Genomic DNA, 18,710 nt, shown 5'->3' with positions numbered 1-18,710 from the left:
TAATTTTGTATATATTCACAAAAATTAATATGAAATTAATCATGCACAATTCTATTATTGTGAAATTAAATAAAACAAATAATCATTATCAAGAATTTTAGAAATTTAAAAAAAAAAATATATTTTTGAAGGTTTAAGTGGATGATCAAGCATATTTTTACCATTGGGTTTAACATGCCTGCTCAATGCGTTAGTGGGGTTTAAGGATCTTAGAACAAAGCTCTCCGGTCCGGCTACCGTGAATAACCCTGGCCGACATGATGATGTCGGCGGGGTGGCCAAGTGATTAAGTCCACTTTCGATAGCGGTCGCTGATCGGAAGGCCCCAAATAAGGTTGTAGGTGCTAGCTTAATAAAGAACTAACCTGTTAACCTTGAAGAGACGAAGAATGATGCTTAATTACGTAAGGCGTGTGGCAGATGGTAGTTACGTAATGTGATGATGTTTAGAATGATAGTTAGGGTTTGTATATATAGGCAAACCCTAATTCTAGAACCATCCGAGATAATGGCAATCCTTTCCATAACAAACTCCCCCGAATCACGGATGTAATTATGGAAAAGATATTTACTTGATAGCCAAGTAATCGCTGTTCCGGGAACAAAGGCATTAGATACGAATCCGCATACCGCATAACGCACCTGAGCACACACATACGCACCCTAGAGGGTGCCCGCATAGATTTGCAGGTGGGCATGCGGATTGTGGTATCATTATGTCCCCCCAGTTTGATGTTATATGGCGCAAGACATATGACATCAAACTATTAAGCGGAAAAAACAAGAAAACGGCTAGCAATCAATGTTCCGCGTGCGTTTCGAGGTCATTTAATGCCGGTCACTGTCGCAGAAGACCATTCGGCTGACAAGACATAAAGTGGCAGTTAGCAGGCGCGTATCAGCCACGCGTTCATTAGTAACCATACCCAACTGACATCCACGCGCGCACTTAAAATGCCACCCGTTGATCGCGTAACACGTGTACAGCCATGATCAACGCATTCCACCCCATGACCCCAAATCGTCACTATAAATAGCCCTAATTCACACACATTTCCATTTTTCTGCTCCAAGCTTCCCCAATACGCTGCGATATTCAATTCCGATCAAATCCTAAATATTCCGGCCACCGTCGAAAGGTTAGTAATTCTCCAACCACTCTATAGAAAATCACTAAGGCTAACGAGACCTATGTAGATAGTGTTAGATCGGTTATAGAGCAGAAACACATTGATTACTTTGTCAAACAATACCCACCCTTAGCAAAGTACAATCCGGTGCCACCCCTGTCTAATCAGCGTGCTCACGAGCCACCGGAGAAGAAGGTGGCCATCTACGAACATGCGTTCAAGCACGGCAACTTTAGGGTTCCCCCCACTGACTTCTTCCTAGGCGTACTAGACCACTTCAGGGTGGGATTAGGGCAGCTACACCTGTATGCCATAGGTAAAATAGTACTGTTTGAGATGTGGTGCGTCACACTCAACAAGGTAACACTGGTTAAAGTTTTCTGTCATCTATACCGCTTAGCCAATCACCACAAATCCTGGTTCACCTTCTTCGCCCGACAAAATTTCACAAAAACCCCAAAGTCGAATGCGAGTAACTGGAAAGAAACTTTCTTTTACATTGACCAAACTGTAGTTGGTACCAATTTTCCGCAAACGCTTATATGGTGCGAGAAGGTGGAGAAGGATGTGAACAAAACCCCAGTCCTTGATGACGAGGAAACAAAGTTATTGGCGGAGTGCGCTAACGCACAACTGGTGCACCGGTCATACGGGAACGTAATATTGCGGTTAGGGAAGATCTCCGCACACTGGCCATGGGAAGATGTGCGTCCAGCCATAGTCGGACCGGATAGAAAGGGTAGGAATAGTATAATCACGTACTAACATAACAGAGTGCTATTTTATATGTGCTAACAGATGCATGCATGTTTGCAGAGATGAAGATGAAGAAAGTACTGACTGCGGAGGAGATTGCAGGCATCGCCTTCCGCAAGCAGAATGTGAACTAGCAGCTAGAGCAGGAGAAAACTGGCGAGAATGCACCTGCCACATCCGGTAATAAGCCCAAGGACGCTGAAGCCTCCCAATCCCAACAGAAGAAGAAGAAACTCACTCCCAAACAGAGGGAGGACAAGCGGAACGACAACTTCGTTCCCATCGAACCCCGTTCTGCGGATCTACCTCCCCCATCTGGTAAGAGTCCTGCTTTCGCGTATACCGCATACTTAAGTTTGCATTCATCTAACCATACGGTATAATACGCAGAGCATGCTGAAGAGACGCATCACACCCCACCACGGGTCAATCCGAACCTTGAAGCTACCGCCGAGTCAAAGGGCAAGACGATACACCTGGACTCTGAGTCTACACCAACCCCGCCACACGGTAGCTTCCGATTGGCGAATCTGGCGCAGCTCACCCAGTCATCGGCAGAAAACGCCTGATAATGCTAAAAACGAACATATATTTCATAGCATTATTCCTCAAGAAAGACAAGCTTTTAGTTGCAATTGTCCTATTTACAAGTGATATTCGGTTAAATAATAAAAGGTGAAGACAAAAGATAGATTCGACGAATTGAAGACGCAAACGACCAAAAAGCTCCAAAGTACAAAATACAATCAAAGAGGTTCCAATTATTGATAAGAAACGTCTCAGAATTACAAGAGTACAAGATTCAAAACGCAAAGTACAAGATATTAAATTGTACGCAAGGACGTTCGAAAATCCGTAACCGGGACCAGAGTCAACTCTCAACGCTTGACGCAACGGACTAAAAATTACAAGTTAACTATGTATATAAATATAATATAATATATAATTAATTATATAAATTATATATATATTATATTTATATATTAAAACCGTCGGCAGACTAGGATCCAAACTTGTGTGAGCTGGATTTACAAACTCCGCGACTCGCGGAGTTTGTAGTGCAAAAATGCCGCGACTCGCGGAGCCCCAAATTTTGAAACTGCCTATAAAAGCTCGCGCATTCTGAACGTTTTATATATCTTAATTCTATCAATCTCTCTATCAACGTATATATATATATATATATATATATTTATATTTTAATTTTAATTTTAATATTAATTTCTAATAATAAGGGTATGTTAGCGAATGTTGTAAGGGTGTAAGTCGAAATTTTGTCCGTGTAACGCTACGCTATTTTTAATCATTGTAAGTTATGTTCAACCTTTTTACATTAATGTCTCGTAGCTAAATTATTATTATGCTTATTTAATCCGAAGTAATCATGATGTTAGGCTAAACATATTAAAATTGGGTAATTGGGCTTTGTACCATAATTGGGGTTTGGACAAAAGAATGACACTTGTGGAAATTAGACTATGGGATATTAATGGGTTTATATTTATTTAACTAAATGATAGTTTGTTAATTTTAATATAAAGATTTACAATTGGACGTCCCTATAAAAAACCATATACACTCGATCGGACACGATGGGCGGGGTATTTATATGTACGAATAATCGTTCATTTAACCGGACACGGGAATGGATTAATAGTCTATAGAATTATTAAAACAGGGGTGAAATTATGTACAAGGACACTTGGCATAATTGATAACAAAGCATTAAAACCTTGGGTTACACACAATCGATATCCTGGTGTAATTATTAAACAAAGTATTAAAACCTTGTTACAGTTTAAGTCCCCAATTAATTGAAATATTTGACTTCGGGTATAAGGATAATTTGACGAGGATACTCGCACTTTATATTTATGACTGATGGACTGTTATGGACAAAAACTAGACGGACATATTAAATAATCCAGGACAAAGGACAATTAACCCATGGGCATAAAACTAAAATCAACACGTCAAACATCATGATTACGGAAGTTTAAATAAGCATAATTCTTTTATTTCATATTTAATTTCCTTTATTTTATATTTAATTGCACTTCTAATTATCGTACTTTTTATTTATTGTTATTGTATTTAATTGCACTTTTAATTATCGTACTTTTTAATTATCGCAAGTTTATTTTATCGCACTTTTATTTATCGCAATTTCATTATCGTTATTTACTTTACGCTTTAAATTAAGTTATATTTATTTAATATTTTACATTAGGTTTTAACTGCGACTAAAGTTTTAAAAATCGACAAACCGGTCATTAAACGGTAAAAAACCCCCTTTATAATAATAATATTACTTATTTATATATTTGTATTTTTATAAATTAAAACTAATATAGCGTTAAGCTTTGTTTAAAAGAGTCCATGTGGACGAACCGGACATACTAAAAACTACACTACTGTACGATTAGGTACACTGCCTATAAGTGTTATAGCAAGGTTTAAGTATATCCACTCGATAAATAAATAAATAACTTGTGTAAAATTGTAGCATATTTAATAGTATTTAGTTGTAAAAATAAAGCTATTTCATATACACCTCGCATAACATCAAGTATTTTTGGCGCCGCTGCCGGGGAACGCCGAAGCGAAACGCCACACACATAAAAAAAAATTATTAAGTTTTAATTAGTTTTTGTAAAATATATACTTTTTAAATATTAAAAAAATATAAAAAATTAAAAACCGAAAAAAAAATATATATATATATATATATAAATCTATTTTTAAGATTTTTATAAAATTATAAAGTATTTCTATTTTTATTTTAGTTTTTAAAACATATGTTTTTATTTAATTTATATAAATATTTTATTTAATTATTAAAACAGAAAAATATAAAACAGAAAAAAAAAATATAATAAAAACTGAACCTGTCAAATTTGAACCTGGTACACGTTGAACCTGCAATCTCCGCGACTTGTGGGGGTTTTGAACTGGGTTCACCGCGACTCGCGGAGCCGCCCAGACAGGTCACACAGAAACCCTAACAGCATTAAATACGGAGTAATTATTTTTTTTTTTTTAATTATAACCCTAATTAGGTTAGTGTATTAATTTAATTAGTAATTAGTTTTTATTATTATTTTGTTTAATTAGTTTAATTAAATTATAAAATTAATAGTTTTATTAAATAAATAATATAAAAATAATATTTTTATAAAAATTGTACTTTTTACAACTTTTAGTTTATTTTTATATTTTGTCGCTTTTTATTTGTTTTAGAGTAATTTTTGTATTTTTCGTTCGTATTTAGTTTTTAAGATATAGTTTTTTGCCATAGTTATTTTTATTTCTAGATTTTTAGACTTTGCCGTAAAATCCCTTAAGTGCCTTTTCTTTAAACTAAGATTTAGGTGTTTTAGAATTTTATGACGCCTTTTTAAGTTTTGGTACCTTTTTAAGTTATTGCCATTTGGGATATAGTATTTCTTTTAAGCTTTAATATTTTTAGACGCAACTTTTAATTTTTTAGTTTTTAGTTCCTTTTTAAGTTTTAACGCGCTACTTTCTTATTTTTATTTTTCGACGCCTTTTACCTATGTATCAATTATCACTCCAATTAGTAATCTCAATTTGAAATTTTAATTTTAAGTTAGTGATAGTAATAAGGTTGGGTTAGTCGAGTGTTTTAAAGTTTTATAAGTCACTCTTTTTCTTTCTTATTTTTTGACGCCTTTTATTTTTCAACCCTTTTCTTTTTCGACTTTTTCCGACGCGCTCTTTTTCTTTCTTATTTCTCGCCATTCTAGTTTTAGGACATAGATTTTTATTCTACTTCTTCTCTAAATTTCTTAAAATTAAGAAAAATTGTTTTAAGTGGTTAAATTGATAGACATCAAAATTTTCTGGTTCGTAGTAATAGTTGGATTTGTATGTGGACCGGGTTATTGGAGCCAAACAGTACTCAATTATATTGAGACCAAACGTATCATGCCCTTCTGCTGCATCTTTTGGCTATTCGAAACGTGGGCAAAATCAGAAAGGTCTATTAATTGGATAACTTATATAATTTTTCTTTCCTTTTAAAAACTAATAGGATATTCAGTGAATGCACCGAGCAAGACGTTCGCCACCTTTTATACGTTCACCACCTGTAACTCGATCAAGACATCTAGCTAATATTGTCGCCGTTGATTTTTCTTTAGAATCGTCATCCAGTCGACCAAGTACTCCAATTCAAATTTTCGATAATCCATTTTTTGAACCCGACCTCACAATTGAGAATCCGGAGAATATTCAGGGATGATTCATATATCCTGAACCATTAATTTTTCCTCTGGAACCACCAATCATTCAAACAGAGATTGTTGAGGAACGAACCATTAAATCAGAATCCTCTAGTGATTCAGATTCAACAAATTCAATTATGGAGAATCTGGAACCTCTAAGTATGAAAGACCGAATGCGAGCTAAACGCACTGGCCAAGGTCACACAATTACTCATCCAGACATTAATGCGCCAGATTATGAAATCAAAGGACAAATTCTACACATGGTAACAAATCAATGCCAATTTAGTGGTGCGCCGAAGGAAGATCCAAATGAACATCTTCGTACCTTTAATAGAATCTGCACACTATTTAAAATAAGAGAAGTTAAAGATGAACAGATATATCTCATGTTATTTCTTTGGACTTTAAAGGGAGAAGCCAAAGATTGGTTGGAATCGTTACCTGAAGGGGCGATCGATACATGAGACGTTTTAGTTGAAAAATTTCTTAAACAATTCTTTCCGGCATCTAAAGCTGTAAGACTTCAAGGAGAAATTGTTACGTTCACACAGAAACCGAATGAAACTCTATATGAGGCGTGGACAAGATTTGGAAAGTTATTAAGAGGATGTCCGCAACATGGTTTAGACACCTGTCAAATAGTACAAATATTCTACCAAGGATGCGACATCACTATAAGGAAAGACATCGATATTGCAGCTGGTGGTTCTATTATGAAGAAAACATAAACTGATGCTTACAAAATTATTGATAACACTGCTTCCCACTCACATGAGTGGCACCAAGAAAAAGATATCGTTAGATCATCTAAAGCAGCTATAGCCGATTCTAGCCATGACTTAGATTCCATTTCCGCAAAGATAGATGCTGTCGAGAGACGAATGGAAAAGATGACTAAGGATATACACTCAATACGAATTAGTTGTGAGCAGTGTGGAGGACCACATTTGACAAAAGATTGTCTCAGTATTGAACTAACAATGGAACAAAGAGAGAATATTTCATACATAAACCAAAGGCCTGGAAATAATTATCAGAATAATTATCAACCGCCAAGACCGATTTACAATCAAAACCAGAATTATAACTGAAATGTTCCATACAACAACCAACAAGGTCCTAGCAATCAACAAGTATCCAATAATACTTACAACCAGCAAAGACCTAATTTTCAAAACAAACCACCACAACCCGATGATAAAAAGCCGAATTTAGAAGATATGATGACGAAGCTAGTTGAAACTCAAACGCAGTTTTTCACATCTCAAAAACAAACTAATGAACAAAATGCTCAAGCATTTAGAAATCAACAAGCTTCTATTCAAAATTTGGAACAAGAAGTAAGTAACCTAGCAAGGTTAATAGGTGAAAGAAAACCGGGAAGTTTACCTAGTGATACAAATGCTAACCCCCGAAATGAAACAGCTAAAGCTATTACCACAAGAAGTGGTATTACACTTAAACCACCTGAAATACCTATAATTTCTGATGAAGCTATTCCTACTCCACAAGAACCACAACCTGAACAAGATAAGGAAAAATAACCGGTAGTTGAAAAGGTTAATGAAGATAATACAGTTAAGGCTAAACCTTATGTTAAACCATACCAACCACCACTTCCTTACCCGAGTAAAATGAGAAAAGAGAGACTTGAAGCCGAGCAATCCAAATTCTTGGATATGTTTAAACAGATAAATGTAAATCGTCCTTTCATTGATGTGATTTCAGGAATGCCTAGATATGCTAAATTTCTGAAAGATCTAATCTCGAATAGAAAGAAAATGGAAGAACTCTCGGCTGTTACTATGAATGCTAATTGTTCAGCAGTGCTGTTGAATAAGATACCAGAAAAACTATCTGATCCAGGAAATTTCACAATTCCATGTTTTCTGGGTAGTCTTAGTTCAATAGAAGCATTGGCAGACTTAGGTACTAGTATAAATTTAATGCCGTATTCACTATACGCTAAACTAGACCTTGAAGAATTGAAACCAACAAGAATAAGCATACAACTAGCCGATCGATCAATAAAATATCCTAGAGGGATAATGGAGAACATGCTAGTTAAAGTTGGTACTTTAGTATTTCCAGTAGATTTTGTTGTTCTGGACATGGAAGAAGATTCTCAAGTTCCTCTCATATTAGGAAGACCATTCTTAAACACGGCTAAAGCAATGATAGACGTGTTCGGTAAGAAACTGAACCTAAGTATAGAGGACGAGAGTGTTATCTTTTCAGTTGATAGAGCTATGCAACAACCATAATCTGCAGATGATACATGTTATTATATTCAAACTATAGTTCACATGCAGAATTGTTAGAAGAATTTCCAGAATTACAAGGAACAGGAGAATGTTCTTTAGGAGAAGGAACAGAACCAATTGATGAAACTGAAATGTTAGCTACACTAATAGCTAATGGATATGAACCAACAACAGAAGAAATTCAAATGCTAAAAGAAGAAGACAGATATCGATATAAATCATCGATAGAAGAACCTTCGACATTAGAGTTAAAGCCACTTCCAAACCATTTGGAATACGCTTATTTACATGGTGAATCTGAATTACCTGTAATAATATCGTCTTCTCTTACTGAAAATGAAAAATCTCAACTCATTTCTGTGTTGAAAACTCATAAACCAGCTATTGCATGGAAAATTCATGATATTAAAGGAATAAGTCCTTCGTATTTGATGTGCAGCGAGGTGTATATAAAATAGTTATTAATTTTAGCAGAAAACACTATTAAATACGATACAATTTTACACAAGATATTTATTTATTTATAGAATGGATATACTTAAACCTTGCTACAACACTTATAGGCAGTGTACCTAATCGTACAGTAGTGTAGTTTTTAGTAAGTCCGGTTCGTTCCACAGGGAAATCTTTAAACAAAGCTCAACGCTATATTAGTTTACTTTTATAAAAATACAAATATATATATAAGTAATATTATTATTATAAAGGGGGGTTTTTACCGTTTAATGACCGGTTTGTCGATTTTAATATTTTAGTCGCAGTTAAAACCTAATGTAAAATATAAAATAAATACAAGACTTAAATTAAAGCGTAAAGTAAATAACGATAATGAAATTGCGAATAATAAAAATGCGATAAAATAAAATTGCGATAATTAAAAAGTACGATAATTAAAAGTGCGATTAAATAACAATAAATAAAAGTGCGATAATTAGAAGTGCAATTAAATATAAAATAAAGGAAATTAAATATGAAATAAAAGAATTATGCTTATTTAAACTTCCGTAATCATGATGTTTGACGTGTTGATTTTAGTTTTATGCCCATGGGTTAATTGTCCTTTGTCCTGGATTATTTAATATGTCCGTCTGGTTTTTGTCCATAACAGTCCATCAGTCATAAATATAAAATGCAAGTGTCCTCGTCAAATTATTATTATACCCGAAGTTAAATATTCCAACTAATTGGGGATTCGAATTGTAACAAGGTTTTAATACTTTGTTTAATGAATACACCAGGTTATCGACTGCGTGTAAACCAAGGTTTTACTACTTTGTTAACAATTACACCAATTACCCTTGAATGTAATTTCACCCCTGTTTTAATTATTCTAGTGGCTATTAATCCATTCCCGTGTCCGGTTAAATGAACGATTATTCGTACATATAAATACCCCGCCCATCGTGTCCGATCGAGTGTATATGGTAATTTATAGGGACACCCAATTGTAAATCTTTATATTAACATTAACAAACTTTCATTTAGTTAAACAAATATAAAGCCCATTAATAGCCCATAGTCTAGTTTCCACAAGTGTCGTTCTTTTGTCCAAACCCCAATTATGGTACAAAGCCCAATTACCCAATTTTAGTAATTAGCCTAACATCATGATTACTTCGTTTTAAATAAGCATAATAATAACTTAGCTACGAGACATTAATATAAAAAGGTTGAACATAACTTACAATGATTAAAAATAGCGTAGCGTTACACGGACAGAATTTCGACTTACACCCTTACAACATTCGCTAACATAACCTTATTATTAGGATTTAAAATTAAAATTAAAATTAAAATATAAATTATATATATATATTACGTATATATTGAGAGAGAGATTGAAATAGAATATGAAATTTGATCAGAATTCGGTTTCCTTTATAGCCAGTGTTGAAATTTGGGGCTCCGCGACTCGCGGCAAAAACCCCTTCAAACTCCGCGAGTCGCGGAGATAGTATTTACAGCTCAGTCCTTGGAGTTTTCTCTGCCGACGGTTTTTAATATATATATATAATATATATATATAATTAATATAATTAATTATATATTATATTATATTTATATACATAGTTAACTTGTAATTTTTAGTCCGTTGCGTCGAGCGTTAAGAGTTGACTCTGGTCCCGGTTCCGGATTTTCGAACGTCCTCGCGTACAATTTAATATCTTGTACTTTGCGTTTTGAATCTTGTACTCTTGTGATTTCGAGACGTTTCTTATCAATAATTGGAACCTTTTTGATTGTCTTTTGTACTTTTGAGCTTTTTGGTCGTTTGCGTCTTCAATTTGTCGAATCTGTCTTTTGTCTTCACCTTTTATTATTTAAACGAATATCACTTGTAAATAGAACAATTGTAACTAAAAGCTTGTCTTTCTTGAGGAATAATGCTATGAAATATATGTTCGTTTTTAGCATTATCAAATATTCCCACACTTGAGCGTTGCTTGTCCTCAAGCAATATCGTCTTAAAATACTAGAATCACTTCTTTATTCTTCACACTTTGTACATCAGTGATTTCTATACGGCGGTATAAACAATGGTAGTAACGATATGGTTTACAGTCCCACATGACTATAAAAATTTAGATCCATTAAGGAAATTGGATCTTTATGAAAACATTTGATCTTTTGAAATCTAGTTTTTACCCTAGATAAGTTTTCCGGAATAACCCTTTACCGGTGTTTGCAAAATATTTTTGTGAGTTTGGTGGGTTTCAGATTTGAAAATTTTAGCTCAAAACTTGCGGTTTTGTGTCACCCACTTGCTAACCTTGTATTTGGAAAGCAACACGTCCAGTTTACTTGTCCCGTATATTACCTTTCGGCAAACTACCGTCCGGTTATAAAGGAAAGCGTTGAACAAGCAACTGTTAAGGCAATGTCCCGTGACATGCTTTTGATTATGGTCTATAACGTGTCGGACGCAATTACTATCCTTGGTAGGAGCAATAGTAAAGCTCACCCTTATAATTTTTCGGTTTGGCACAAGGTCCTGTCTTTGACCACTATGCAACCACCGTTCTTACGGTTGACACCCGATTTAGTTCAGGTGACCTAATGAATTCCAGGTGAATTCCTAGGATTTTACGTTCAATGGTAATGAACGCATTGAAAATAGGGTTTTCAGAAAACAAATCGGTTTTAATTTTGATCAAAATATTTTCTCGTTTAAGCTTGAGTCTAGATATCATTGAATTCCATGAGTTTGAATTCTCAATCTTTAAGGTCAATCTCTAGGATTGAGTAATATCAGTCTTAAAAGCTGATTTTTAATCTTTAAGGAGATTATCCTTTCTGGGGATCTGATTCATTAGTCTTATCCAGCTAATTTGCATGGTGCCCCCCATTGTACGAGATAAATCCTTCTCATGGTTAGGATAAATCTGACCACTTGGCGACCCTGTTTAATGCTGAGGTCCGTGGATTTCCTGCTGATTTTAGTGATGACTTTTCTAGATTTTTCGTCAACCTACAGCTGGTCTGGACGACAACTTCATGACCTAAATCAAGAAGCACGTTTCATTTTCGGAAGACTTTACTTCCTTTTAATGATGGAATTGATTCATCGTGTAGATCCATCTTTTCTTTTCTTTCATTGGGTAAAACAGTTTAGTTTAGTCCAAAGCAAAAGTATTTTCAGTTATTTGTTACAGAAATATGTGACATATGTTTAAGATAACTTGGTAAATTTTCCCACACTTGGCTTTTATTTTCCTTTTTATCGTCCTCTATTCCATTTTAAATGAATTTTAACATTTTAGTTTGTTTCTCAATTTATGTCCTTTCCGAGGTAACAATAATTTCGGTGTTAAAACCTAGTTTTATCGTTCATAAATTTGTATAAACATGATTTGAATTCATTTAATTGAAAAATTTTACTAGAATTGGGTAGTCAGTATATAAGACTAGGGCTGTTCTTTTTTATCAGAGAGCACTAGATTCTAATACAACTACTGCTTTACTAGTATTTTTAATGGTAACCAAGTGTTTAATATAAAAATTTTAAAATCCGAAAGAATTTAACCCCTTCCCACACTTAAGATCTTGCAATGCCGTCATTTGCAAGAAATCAGTAACAATTTAAATTATTGAGGGTGATTTGTGTGAAAATGATTAAATTTTTACCAAAGTTTCCAAATATATTTGCGTTTGTTTGCTGAATGATAAATGGTGCACATCATTTGTTCATTCCGTCTTGTTGTTATTTCACATATATTTTGCATCTTGTCGTCAAAATTACTTGCTTTTGCTGAACTTAATGCCAGTCTTTGAAAACGCGTTGTTTTACCCTGTTGTGTACATAAGATAAACTGCAAACATATATACATATTTTTGAAGTTTGGTATATTACCCCACATTCAAAAATTATTAAAATCTAAGAATAAAAGTTAGAAATTATAAAAATGATTACAATATTAACAAAAATATTAAACATATCAATAATTACAAATTACAAAATAAAAAAAATAAGTATACTAAGGATGATATTGGTACCAATAGGGGTTCCAGGCATAACCATAAGTGCTATAGAATGCTTCGGCAGGGTCATACGTAGGATATGGTGGCTGCATCTCTATCGACCAAGGAGGGAAGACGGGTTTCGGTGTAGGAATATAGTTTCTACCTATATGTTGGCAATGAGCTATGATCTGGTTCTGATGAACTTGCCAATCTTCAAATGCTCTCTGTCTAGCATTTTCGTATTCCTGAGAAGCTATAAACCTATGCATTTCTTGCATCTCATTCCCCCCTCCTACATTACCTTGCTCCTGGTTTCTCTCCACCTGTGGATGTCTACCATGGTATCGTACTGCGGCGTTATTTCGCCTCTTTAAAACTTTCGCACCATGGTATACATTTAAACCTATAGTGTCGCGGGGTTCCGGCTCTTCTAGTAATAATCCCCCCCGACTTATATCCACACCGAGATATTCACCAATCAAAGTAATAAAAATACCACCTCCTATTATGCTATGTGGTCGCATCCCCCGAACCATAGCTGATAAATAATAACCCACACAATATGGTATACTTACAGCGCTCTGTGGGTCTCGAATACACATATGGTAAAACAAATCTTGTTCATTTACTTTTTCTTTGTTCTTACCCCTTTGTGTAATCGAATTAGCTAAAAACCTATGTATCACTCTTAATTCGGCTCTATCTATATCCAAATAAGAGTAGTTTCCCCCTTTGAAACGGTGATGGCTTGTCATTTGACTCCACACACCGTGTGTATCAAAATTCTCATCTATCTTTCTACCGTTTAGTATCAATCCTCTACAATCGGCAGACGCTAACTCCTCAGGCGTATATGTACGTAAAGCCTGAGCCATGTCCAGTAAAGACATGTGGCGCATCGAACCGCCTAACAAAAATCTAATAAAAGAACGATCGGTTAAACTAGCTACCCGATCATTCAACTCTATACTACATAACAACTCTTCACACCATACTTTATATACAGGTCTGCGTATGGTGAATAAACATATCCAGTCATTAAAAGAAGAATTACCATACCTCTGTACAAGTAATTCCCTAATTGGCCCGGCCAATTCTACAGCTTCTAAGGGTCCCCATTCTATGACCCTCGGTACCTCAACAACCTTAGAGTGAAGAGTATGCAAACCCCGTTGATATTTTGGATAATCTATCCAAAGCCTGTCAAATCTCAGATTCGGGTGCAACTCTTCCAAATGCATATCGGAAAAGGTCATGACTGGATGAGGTACATCCTGCTTGTAGTAGTTATCTACCTCCTGTTGTTCCAAATTCTCAGCAGGAGCATTGCGGGCTTGGGATGAAGATTCACCCCTTTCATTCGTTTTTTCTTGAGTAATTCTTAGATAGCATCCTTCTCAACATGATTTTAGCAAAAGATTTGGTGATTAACGGTTAAAAATTGGGATTTTTGGGGTGTTTTTGGGTGGTTTTTCGGGGTTTTTCGCAGCAGAATTCGAGTTGTTTTTGTGTGGTGGAGTGTAACTGATCGTGCAGCTCTTTTATTTTTTTTCTGATTTTTGGTCCCTCCACGAGTCGCGGAGATTTAGGCTCCAAACTCCGCGAGTCGCGGAGTTTGGTATTTTTTTTTTTGTTTTTTTGTTTTTTTTTTTTTTATAATCATTAACTTTTGAAACAATTAAGTATTTAATTTTAAAATTTTGTTTCCCTTGTTATTTAGGACGAGGTCGTTTCGGATCGATGTCCTAGTCCGTCCTTCGACAAAATTTTAAAATTTGTCTTTTTGTAGCGATTGTTTTAAAAGCTAAGATTTTTGGGTTTTTTTTAATGTTTTTGGCATACTTTAAATCAATAAGATTAAAAATAATGATAATAAAAGTTCTCGTCCCTCCCTCGGGTAAAGCAATTTCGGTTCAAAGACCTAGTCTTCAACTTACGACGAATTTTAAAAATCATATTCTTAACTTAATGAGATAAAGTAAATTTTTGTTTTTAAATTCACACAACTTAAATATAAAATTCAAAATTAATATTAAAAATTCACACCAAACTTAATTTAAAAATTTATATTATAAATTCATACCAAACTTATATTAATTTTTCAAATATTTACAATTTTAAATATATTGTTTTTACAAAGTTTACAATATTAATTTAAGATTTAAATATTAATTTCAAAAACATGGTAAAAATAAATTTAAACATCTTTTTGTCTTTTTATCCCACTTTAATCAATCAAATATTATCAAAAATATGCGCCCCTCTTTTCGGTAAAGTAATTTCGGTTCCAAGACCTAATTTAACTTATGACGAATTTTTGAAATATTTTGGGTTGATTGTTTAAAGATATTTATACCTTAAGAATAAACGTTAAATTTCGCAGTGATGTAATAAATTTTTGAATGATATCAATAATTTCGGTCGCCAAACCTAATTTTATTTAATACCAATTTAATACTTTTTAGCGAACAAATTAGCGTTTATTATCAAAAGGTTAAAAATAAAAATAAAAACTAAAAACTGTACAGACATACCTGTGGAATAGATTTCTTAGTTATATGATCTATTCCATTCATAAGATAGTCGGTTTAATTGGTTTTCCATGGCTGCATAGGCGTAACCTCGAGCATTCAGTGTCTTTTCTTCTAAACATATGAACGGTCCGTCTCTGCATAAAGTAACAAATTCGGTATTTGAATAGGTTTGATTATTTGAACATTTACCTCCATGTGACCATTTTCCGCATTTGTGACATCGTTCTAGGTGTCGTGCTCTTCTTTTTGCTGCGGATTTTGATTTTCCTTTACCAAATTGTAACTTATTATCTTCGCATCTGGATTCTTTTCTAACTCCGTCCATTCTTTCTCTGATTACTGATACTAATTCACTCGGTAGTATGTCATTATTACGTTTAGTGATCAAAGCGTGTAGCATTAGACCATGGTTTAGTTCACAGGCAGTCTTCATTTTGTAAAAACCTAAAAAAAATAAAAATTCAGAATGGGGGGAGAAGACTAGTTCTTTAGGGTCTGCTAGGGAAAGACCATTCGGGTTCCATTTTCGAGAACTACACGAAAACAGACAATCTAACTCTAACAGAAATACATATTATCCTTTAAAGACTTGATTCTCCCCACACTTAGTTGGCTGTGGTGTCGAAATTGTGATTAACTTCGTTGTCGACTTCCATCGGACCATGTATGTAATGTTTAACTCTGTGACCATTAACTTTAAATTCAATCCCATTTGAATTTATTAATTCTATCGTTCCGTATGGGAAAACTCTTTTGACTATGAATGGTCCAGACCATCTTGATTTCAATTTTCCAGGAAATAGCTTGAATCGTGAATTGAAAAGAAGAACTCTGTCTCCTTCTTTGAATTCTTTTGAACTTCTGATTCTTTTATCATGCCATTTCTTCGTTCTTTCTTTATAGATTAACGAATTTTCGTATGCTTCATGTCTTAATTCTTCTAATTCGTTTAGTTGACTTAATCGTAGACGTCCGGCTTCTTGTAAATCAAGATTACATGTCTTCAAAGCCCAAAATGCTTTGTGTTCAATTTCTACTGGAAGATGACATGCTTTTCCATAAACAAGTCTAAAAGGTGTGGTTCCAATTGGAGTTTTGTAGGCTGTTCTAAAAGCCCAGAGTGCATCCTCCAATTTAATGGACCATTCCTTCGGATTTGATCCTACGGTTTTCTCTAGAATACGTTTTAAAGCTCGGTTGGTATTTTCAACTTGTCCACTTGTTTGTGGATGATATGCGGTGGAGATTTTATGAGTTACTCCATATCTTTTAAGAACTTTCTCAAGTTGATTATTACAGAAATGAGTACCCCGATCACTTATTAAAGCTTTCGGTGTTCCAAACCTTGCAAAAAGACGTTTTAAAAAGTTGACTACAACTCGTGCATCGTTAGTTGGGAGAGCTTGTGCTTCCGCCCATTTAGATACATAATCAATGGCTACGAGTATATATAGATTATTATGAGATTTTGGAAATGGACCCATAAAGTCAATACCCCAAATGTCAAATACTTCACATACTTGGATGACATTTTGTGGCATTTCATCACGTTGACTTATTTTTCCGGCCCTTTGACAAGCATCACAGGATTTGCAAAGAAGGTGTGCGTCTTTGTAAATTGTAGGCCAATAGAATCCAGCTTCATAAACTTTTCTTGCTGTTAGTTGAGGCCCATAATGCCCTCCTGTTGGTCCTGTGTGACAATGGTTTAAAATTTTACTAGCTTCATCTCCAAATACACATCGGCGTATTATTCCATCGGGACAACTTTTAAACAGATGTGGATCTTCCCAGAAATAGTGTTTTATATCACTGAAGAATTTCTTTCGTCTTTGGTACGATAATCCTTTTTAAAGGAATCCACAAACTAGGTAGTTTGCATAGTCTGCAAACCATGGGATTTCTTTATAATCTATCTTCAATAGATATTCATCAGGAAAGTTGTCTTGTATGGCTGATTCATTCAGAACTTCTAATTCAGGATTTTCAAGACGAGAAAGATGATCAGCGGCGAGATTTTCTGCTCCTCTTTTATCTCGGATTTCAATATCAAACTCTTGTAAGAGTAAGATCCAACGGATTAATCTTGGTTTAGCATCTTGTTTTGAAAATAGGTATCTAAGAGCAGAATGGTCGGTATAGACCACCGTTTTTGCTAGAACGAGATATGATCGAAATTTGTCAAAAGCAAAGACAATAGCAAGGAGTTCTTTTTCAGTAGTTGTATAGTTCGTTTGTGCTCCTTGTAATGTCTTACTAGCATAATATATAGGTTGAAATCGTTTTTCAATCCTTTGTCCTAAAACGGCTCCCATTGCAAAATCACTTGCATCGCACATTAGTTCAAATGGTAGATTCCAATTTGGTGTTATCATGATCGGCGCATTAGTGAGTTTCTCTTTAAGAATATTAAAAGATTTGATACATTCATCTGAAAAGATGAATGGAGCATCCTTTTCTAGGAGTTTATTCATAGGAGTGGCAATTTTAGAAAAATCTTTTATAAAACGTCGGTAAAAACCGGCATGCCCTAGAAAACTCCTAACTCCTCTAACATTGGTGGGATGTGGAAGTTTAGCAATTACATCTACTTTAGCTCTATCCACTTCAATTCCTTCTTTTGAAATTTTATGTCCAAGAACGATGCCTTCTTTAACCATGAAATGGCATTTCTCCCAATTAAGTACTAGATTTGATTTTTCGCATCTAATTAGCATTCGTTCCAGATTAACTAGACATGATTTAAATGTATCACCGAAGACTGAAAAGTCATCCATGAATACTTCCATGCATTCTTCTATCATGTCGTGAAAAATCGCCATCATACACCTTTGAAAGGTTGCAGGGGCGTTACAAAGTCCAAATGGCATGCGTTTGTAAGCAAAAGTACCATAAGGGCACGTGAATGTGGTTTTCTCTTGATCTTCGGGTGCTATTGGAATTTGAAAATATCCGGAAAATCCATCTAGAAAACAATAGTAACTATTTCCGGCTAATCTTTCCAACATTTGATCTATGAAAGGTAAGGGAAAGTGATCTTTTCTGGTGGCGTCATTTAATTTTCTATAATCAATACATACACGCCATCCTGTTACAGTCCTAGTAGGAATAAGCTCATTTTTCTCATTTGTGATGACAGTCATGCCACCCTTCTTAGGCACGCATTGAACTGGGCTTACCCATGGACTATCAGAGATTGGATATATCAAACCTGCATCTAGCAGCTTAATAATCTCTTTCTTAACTACATCTTGCATATTAGGGTTTAGTCTTCGTTGGCGTTGCACATACGTTTTATGACCTTCTTCCATAAGG

The sequence above is a fragment of the Rutidosis leptorrhynchoides genome, chromosome 1 (assembly GCF_046630445.1).
Source record: "Rutidosis leptorrhynchoides isolate AG116_Rl617_1_P2 chromosome 1, CSIRO_AGI_Rlap_v1, whole genome shotgun sequence".
Taxonomy (NCBI): domain Eukaryota; kingdom Viridiplantae; phylum Streptophyta; class Magnoliopsida; order Asterales; family Asteraceae; genus Rutidosis; species Rutidosis leptorrhynchoides.
This window is presented reverse-complemented; position numbering follows the sequence as displayed.